Raw genomic sequence first — 8,526 nt, 5'->3', positions numbered from 1 at the left:
ATGCAGACTATGAGTGACGAGACCATTGCCCTAATTTCAGAGCCTGACCTTTATAACACGAACACAAAGCGAGTGGGTTGTGGGTACGTTCTGTTAAATTCCTTTTCTTTGTGGTTGTTTGGGTCAGGTCGTTGTCTCATGAGGCTGGGTGGACTAAATTGAGCAACATTTTGCAAAAATAAGTCTGTAAGATTAGACCGTAGGAAACAAAAACCGGAATGAGAAAGAAACTACATTTCCTATAAAATGTGCAACTGTAGGATAACAGCTTACAACAGTATGACTGGATAGAGGGCACTTTATATACGAGAAGGAATGGGATTCTATGTGACATGCAATGTCATCTCTATAAATGGTCATGTGAAAGGTAAAGTTTCGTTGTTCTTTTGTGCCTATTTTTTAAAACCAAATTTGGACTGCATTACATGAAATAAGCGTAGTCCCTGATTTTAGGTTTCAGCACAGCATTAATCAATAAACACATTTAACTTCATTTAATACTTTTTAGCACTTTCTGTGTGTCAGGTGCTATTCTAAGGGCTTTAGACATATAAACACATTTCACTTAATCCTGATAACAACCCTGTGAGGTAGGCATTATTGTTTAACCAATTTTACAGATGGGAAAACTGAGGCATGAACACTGCCCTGGTTAAGTAATCAGGTTATTTAAATTAGAAAGTAACCAAAAGTTAAGTTGGTAGCCAAGATTATGTAGCTAGTCAGTTTCTGAATTGGGATTAAAACCAGGCACTATGGTCCTAGAGCTTGGCTTTTTAATCAGGCTTTTTGCTTCATACAAAAGTATGGATACATGGTTTATTCTCTATTGTAACTGCTCAGGCCATTCTGCACTCGGATCTCCTCCTCGCCATTCTCACCCCCTCTCCTGCCTACCCAGCAAACTCCTGCTCTTTTTTCGAAAGTCACCTCAGGCTTCCCCTCTGGTATGAAGCCTTCCATGACTTCCATGCAGATTTGGGCATCTGTTTCCCTGTGCTCTTGATATGTCTCGCTCATGCTATTGAGACATTTACTGTTTTTTGTCTACTTAGTGCCTAGTCTTTCTTCTCTGCAACAGTTCTGTGATCCTCTTCTCCCTCACTTCAGGAGTAGACTATATATGATCTAAGTCTCGCCAATCAGAGCACTAAGGAACCACAGTTGAGAGGCGACCATGTGAGCCAGGTCAGTCTAATCAGAGTGAACTCTGAAACGTGACAGAAGCCGCTGGAGAGAAACGTACAGGTTTCCATTGTAAGCCAGAAGCTGCCGGCAGTTTTGTATTCACGTAGTACCTGAGAATAAAGCCCAAATGAAGAGAGTGAGAAAGGAATGAGAGAACAAGAGTCTGCTGGTGACATTGTTTGAGCCTCTGGATCACACTCCTCCTAAATTCAAAATGTACTCTTGGACTTCATGAGGTAACGAATTCCTTTTTTCAGCTTAAGATAGTTGGAGCTTTCAATCAATTTGCAACCGAAGGACCATTAACCGACAGATATATTCCACTAAGAATCTATATATCTATATACCTGTATCTATTTCATTATGCTAATGTGTCCCCCTACTTCACCATCATTCTTTGAGGGCAGTAGATTCTCAGTAAATGTTTGTTGATTGAATTTAGCCGAAGAGTGTTTTGGAGAATACTGAGCCTAGAGCAGGGGCACCTTTAGGGAGGCTAATGAACTTAGTACAAGATGTGATGATGGAAGGACTCAATCAGGTTAAAGAGTGGGATTGCAAGGGAAGGGACAGATACCAGACACGGAACTAACAAGGCAGAGATACAGAGAGGGGTGAAAACACAGTTGGTTTGGGTGCTGGCCCATTCTGTGTGTTTGTGTCCATGTGTTTTAGTAAGCTTCCCTTTAGCCGTCAGCCTAATTAAAATTTAATTTTACTAGCTGGTCATTGCCTGTCTAAACCATCCATCTCTGCCAGTTTATCACAAGTGGGAAAATTAATGTTAGAGAAGCAGAGGCTCACGTATGAGCAAATAAGCACGATCATCACACACGCACAAAGAGCTTTCATCAAACGCCTTCAGATCGTCGTAAGGAGAGGGCCAGGAGTTCAGAGGCCCATGCAGGTCAGTTTGCCATGACAATTTAACGGATCATCGACTACGAGCAAAGGCCCCGAGGAAACGGAGATTGGGAGAAATTGTCCTTGCTTCTCTAACCACCAGCCACGTGGACACCGAGAAGGAGATCCATGGAAGGAACGAACGACAGCACCCTACCAACCAGCTCCCGGACCCAGTGGAAGTGGGGGACAGGGCCGCTCTACACATCCATCACCTCACCTGGAAAAGGGGCCAAGTCCTGTCGAGACTCGGCGTCTTCATCGTCAGCCTGCATATGCGACAGGTCAGCAGGGAGGCACCGTCTCTTTTGCTCTGGGGTTATTGCACTTCTTGGGATTATTGCACCATTGCTCTGTGACTTTGTCACTGACCTGCAGACTCCCAGCTGTAAGACAGTCTCTGGGTGACCTATTCCTGCATCGGCCATGGGAAGACCCCATCCGCCAGGATAAGGGTTCTATAGCAGTACTGTCCAGTGGAACATTCTGTGATGATGGAAATGTTCTGCATGCAGTCCATTTTAGCCACAGATGGCCACTGAGCACTTGAGACATGGCTAGTGCAATTGAGAAACTGAATTTTTAATTTAGTTAGTTAACATTTAAACAGTGACTAGTGGCTGTCATATTGGATGACACAGCTCTATACTTTATCTCTCTTTCCTCTCCTGCTCTGCCTTTTACTTATTTCCCCATCCACCTCTCTCCCTCTTGCTGAAATAGCTCCTGTGGAATGTGGACTTCCTATGTTTTAAAATCCTTCCAGTTTGGGCCAATGCCCTAACCAAGTGGATGCACAATGAGTCAGCTGAATGTGGCCTTTTTTAGCAGAAGATTTGTGACGGTAAATCAAAAACAGACTCCATAAGGAGTAAATGGTTTGCTGCCATTTCAAATTATTAATATTTTACACAGCTCCTTTAAACTGGTTATTGACCTCTTATTAAGAAGAAACTGTAAGGGCAAGGAACGCATCTGTGAGGAGCTCAGGAGCCAGACTCCCTGGTTCAAGATCTGATTCTCTCACTTTTTAGCTGTAGACCCCTGGGCAAGTTATTGAATTTCTTAGGATCTCCGTTTCCTCCTCTGTAAAAAGAGATAATAATACCCAGAGGGTTATGCTGAAGCTTAAATCATTTTTAAGCTTCATTTTGGCACATAGTAGGTGTTAATCAATGTTTACTAATGTTCCCTTTGCTTAGCAAGCTTCCTTCCATGGAGCAGGCATTTAATAGATGTTAGTTAAATGAATAAATGACTGGATTAAGTATGTTACCACCAGGTGGCAGTAGTGCCTCACTTATAAAAACTGAACTAACTCACCAGACTACTTTGTCGGAGATTCATTGAAACTCCCTCCTACAGTCTCAGGTGCCTAGTGTGAAAAAGAGCACTGAATCTCTTCTCTCCTGCCACTCCCTTTTTTTCCCTCTAACCTCTGCCCTCTCTCTACTGTGATGAAACTTTTCTCTTTTTTCTCATTATATTAATCTGCTCAGGCACCCATAATAACAGACTGGGTGGCTTAAACAACAGACACCTATTTTCTCAGTTTTAGAGGGTAGAAGTTCAAGATCGAGGTGTCTGCAGGGGCTGTTTTCTCCTGGGGCCTCTCTCTTGGTGTATAGGTGGCCTTCTTCTCACTGGGTCCTCACATGGCCTCTTTCTGTGCATGGACAGAGAGAGAGAGAGAGAGAGAGAGAGAAAAGAGAGCACGCACGAGTGGGAGAGGGATATCTTTGTTATTTCTTCCTCTTCTTATAAAGTCACCAGTCATATTAGATTAGTACCCCCTCTCCCTCTTCCCCCCATTATAGTGTCACTGGCATCATGAAGAGTGCTGGCCACACAAGAAAAGGCTGGGCTGTGGATTGAGCAGATCCCCTAAAGGTGTCTACTGTGTATAGTAAGCTTCGATGGTGAAGGATTCTTTATAAAAGACCTTTGTCCCTAAGAAAAGACTCACAATTAATTCCTTACACAACCTCCGATGTCGAACCAGATAATATTAACAGTTGACTTAATAAGGAAGGAACTCCATTAGACCTACATGTTTGTGTATCTTTAACTCTTGTTTTAGCTTTTACTTTGTTTTGAATATGCTTTTAGTGATGATGACTTCTGCTTCTTATTTCAACAGATCTTTTTAATGGAAAAAACATATACAAATGGATCATAGAGTATAAAAAGAAATGCAGCTATCCATGCATGCAAAAGCCTATCTAACAGGCAGAAGCTATAATCTGAGCACCACCATAAACCTCAGGGCAGTGACCCATATTTCAGGCAAAGTAGCAAGGGGAAAATTAAAAGTTCCTCTAGTTTTAATATAGTAGTGGTTACCCCAACCTCGCAAGTCATACCCAGAATCAGTTGAGAGAACGTGCAAGGGGGACTGGGTTCTTTGATCTTTTCATAGTTTCCTCCTTGGTAAGTAAACTTATATTTCAAGCCAGATCTCATTTTGCAATTTCCTGCCAACTTTAGTTCTCTGTAAACTTACCTTTGCTTTTTCCACCTCTGCCCTCAGGCATTCGACAAACACTTTACCTTTTTATTTTTCCAGATTTAAATTAAACATTTTAGAGAAATGAGGCATGTGATAACAGCCCCTGCAGCCCTTCCCAACAGCACAATATTAATTTGGGCCTCTGTTTTCTCTCAAACTCTTCAATTGCCCCATGATTTATATTAAACACAGCTACATTTTAAGATTTAGAAGTAATCTAAGTGGAAACAGCTTGATAATAATAAAAGTCAGAATAAAATAATTACAAGTAAGTTGGAAGAACAGACTCAATTTTTAGAATTCGTTAGTTTGTCATTTGTTATTACTGTTTCCATTTCTTCAGCCAAAACAAGTTCTAAGCAAAATTGAATCTATTTTTATAAATGAAGTCCATGAATTTAACACAATAACTTAAAAAAAAGGTAAAACAAGATAAATTACGTAGTGAAATACCATTCATTTGGATCCCAGTCATATTTGCCATGATCTAGATATGAGTTGATTTAAAGCTGACTCTTCTAGTACATGAGGGAATGGGTTTATTAGGAAAGTTATGTAAGCAAGATTTCAATCTACTTAAGAAATCCAATGGCTTCCAAGAATTTGAAAAAGCTTTGATATTTTCTATTTTGCATATAATTCAATTATTTTGACAAACGATTATCAATGTTCCTGCTTCACTGACATTTATAAAGGATTTCATAGTTTACCAAACATTTTTGGGAGTCAGAATTTTGTTCTCACTGTATAGAAACATTCATTCAACAGTTATTTTATTAAGCACCTTCCATGTCCCAGGCATTGATCTAAATGCTAAAAAACAAAACAAAACTGTAGGCTTAAACCAGAATCTATACCCAGGTTATATGCATTTTCTCACCCCTACCCCTCCCCAAGTGATAGATATTGAACTTGGAAGGCTCGTTAAGGACAGAGGGTATGTCTTAGTTATCTCGCTCTCCAGAATACTCAGAATCTAAAACTTGGCATATAATACATGCTCAAAAAACGTTTCTTTTTAAAATCATTATTATTTTTTAATTTAAATTAGTTTCAAGTATACAGTACAGTGGTTAGACATCTATATAGTTCATAAAGTGATTCCCCCCAATTGCTCCCTCCCTCCACCTAGTCGCCACATTGATGCTAACTGCATTCCCTCTGCCATGCTCCCTCCCCCATGACAACTATCAACTATTAATTTCAACAAATGTTTCTTGAATGAAAAACTTCTGACTCCCAGCTCAGTGCTCTTTTGCTATAACACGGCTAACACTAATTTAGAGACAATTATGTGTTTGGTACTGAGCTAAGGAGTATATTTCATTTAATCCTCAAAATAACCCTAAGAGGTGCATAGTTTTATTATCTTCATTTAATAGATAAGACAAAGAAACTCAGAGAGTTAAAAGTAACTTGTCTAGGTCACATACCTAATAAGTGGCAGAACCAGAATTCAGGCCCCCGAGTATTTGATTCCGATGCCTGTGCTTCATTGCTACCGTGTCCTGCCTCCGTAGCTAACTCTTAACTATTAGGTAGCCATGTGCTAAAATGTAAGGTCTGTAAAGGATGTTGTACTTTGCTTTGTTATCGTTAATTCCAGAGCCTAAAGTGCTTGGAATGATTTGGTACAGATATGCTCTTAAGACATACATGTTGAGTAAATAAACAAATTATTTGATTAAAGATGCTCTGACAGGACCTCCATTTGGTGATGTCTTGTTTGATGTTTATTTTGTGATTGCTCATAGGTGACACTGCTGGTCACTATTTCCTCCGTCACTCTTGTTAGACGAGCTCTGATTTTGTGTCCATCCCTTTCAAACATGATTCAAGGAACAGGCATCCTATTTCTGCTCCAGGGAAATATCTTGGTTGATCTAAACCAGGGATTCTCAACTAACAGTGGTTTGGCAATGTCTGGGGACATTTTTGGTTGTCACGACAAGACGGGGAGAATTGTGCTACTGACAGCTAGTGGGTAGAGCTCAGGGATGCTGCTAAACATTCTACAATGCACAGGACAGCCTCCCTCAACAAAGAATCATCCAGTCCAAAATGTCAGTGGTGCTGCAGATCAGGAACCCTGGCCTGAGCCAATCGTGGTGGTGCCATTTCTCACGCAGTGAGTGGTTTAGGCCCGATCACGTGAAGTAATTCTGGACCATGAGACAAGAGCAGAAATCTACTAGTGGAGTGTGGCAGAGAAGGTTAGTTACCTCCTACTCATTTTCCCTTTCTTTTCAGCAGTGGCACTCTTCCAATGTTGGCTGGTCACGTGCCCAGCTATAGACTTTGCTTCCCAGTGTCCCTTGCTGCAAGATGTGGCCATGTGACTAAGTTTTGGCCAATGAGGTGTGAGGAAAAAATGAGTCTACTTTCTAGATCATGTTTTTAAGAAGGTGATTACTGTTCTTCCCTTTCTTTGTCTTCCCCTTTCTCTAGACTGGACATTGGTATTGGTAATCCAACTCGAAGCAAGAGCATGACTTCAGGGAAGAAGTCATGGGTCTTCTTTGGAATTGGGTCTGATACAGGAGAGTAAAACAAACTTCTTTCTTGTTTGAGCCATCCTATTTTCAAGTCTTTTTGTGTTAGCAGCTTAACTTGTACTCTAATATAGAGGGCTTTTGACTAAGATTTTCCTCTCAGATTAAACAGGCACACAAGCCTTCACACACACACACACACACACGCGCGCGTGCGCAGGAAAGGACTGTTTGTTCAAAGGATGTCATGGCATTTGTGGAATGTCTGCAACCACGGCTGCCATCTCGTAGCCATTAGGTAAGGTAGCCAGAGGGTCCAAGCTGATCTGCTAAGTGAAAATGACATGAGATGGTTGTAAAAAACCCGAATCTTTCCTGACATTGTTGAACCATTGAATTAACTAACTGCTTCTGCCCTACGTCAGGACTTCTTGTTAAGCAAATAGTAAATTTTTCATATTATTTAAGCCACTGAGAGGGGTGTTAAAAAATTATAGCCCTATTCTGATTCCCTCTATATATTCAAGCATAAAGATATTACATGTCATTATAAGTATGCTCAGACTTTTTTTTAAAACTAATTTGTATTGCCTTCCTTCCTACTTTCTACTTCCTTCCACCAAGTTAATCTATAAGGTTTTTATACTTTAAGTGAGTATGTTGGGAAAACGTATACTATCAATTCCTTGTGGAAATGAAGGTGCAGAGCAGCAGCTACTGGCCCCTGTAAGTTTCCTGCTTGGAAACCTGAAGAGCCCCATGGAGCAGGTAGAATGAAGTTGAATGGGAGGCTCGGCTTCCAAGACATCAGGCTGTAGGACTGCTGATAATTGTGTGGCCTATGATCTTCAGGGGTCTAGGGAATGCAATTTGCATGTCAATGGTGCCCTCAGCATTCTGCAATGCACCGCCTGCATGAGTACTCAAGGTCAAACCAGCTTAGAGGGTGCCCGTGTCCAGTATTTTAAGCCAATTATTTCCATCTCCCTGCTGCCACTGAAGCCTCACTCACAGCCCTCCCCTCGTTATACTGTCTGGACACTCCCTGAAGCCACTAAGCGCATACTAACAGGTTTGTGATATAGGCAAACTCTTTACAGGATCCTGAAATGAGAGCAAAGGCTGTTTCCTGGAGGCGCTGGCAAATCCTCTTTGTTCTCCTCTTGGCAGAAGATATCGACAAGGGCCTTTGCTCTCTCCCTAAGGGTCTGCTTTTCACCATCTGTGCACTCGCCGCTGAAGAGCCAGTGCGAAGGTGAATTTCTATTCACTTCCCGCCAGCATCTGGCTCCTCCTTTCGGACTCATCTCGATTTGTTTGCCAGACCAGCCAATTAGTCTCCTCACCCTTCCTGTAGCTTCCCAGGGAAGCAACATCACAACCAGCAAGCCCCTCATTATCCCACTTCTTCTAAGCATCGTGATTCTAAGTGCC

General features: G+C 41.5%; 1 pseudogene; it reads left to right on the top strand.

The window, feature by feature from the left end:
* LOC120611728 (uncharacterized) overlaps nt 1–8,526 on the top strand; it is a 25,324-nt pseudogene continuing 16,798 nt past the window's right edge.

The sequence above is a fragment of the Pteropus medius genome, unplaced genomic scaffold (assembly GCF_902729225.1).
Source record: "Pteropus medius unplaced genomic scaffold, Ma_sr-lr_union100, whole genome shotgun sequence".
Classification (NCBI taxonomy): Eukaryota; Metazoa; Chordata; class Mammalia; order Chiroptera; family Pteropodidae; genus Pteropus; species Pteropus medius.
Note: the sequence above shows the minus strand (reverse complement) of the source record. Positions and strands in the feature narration are given on the sequence as shown.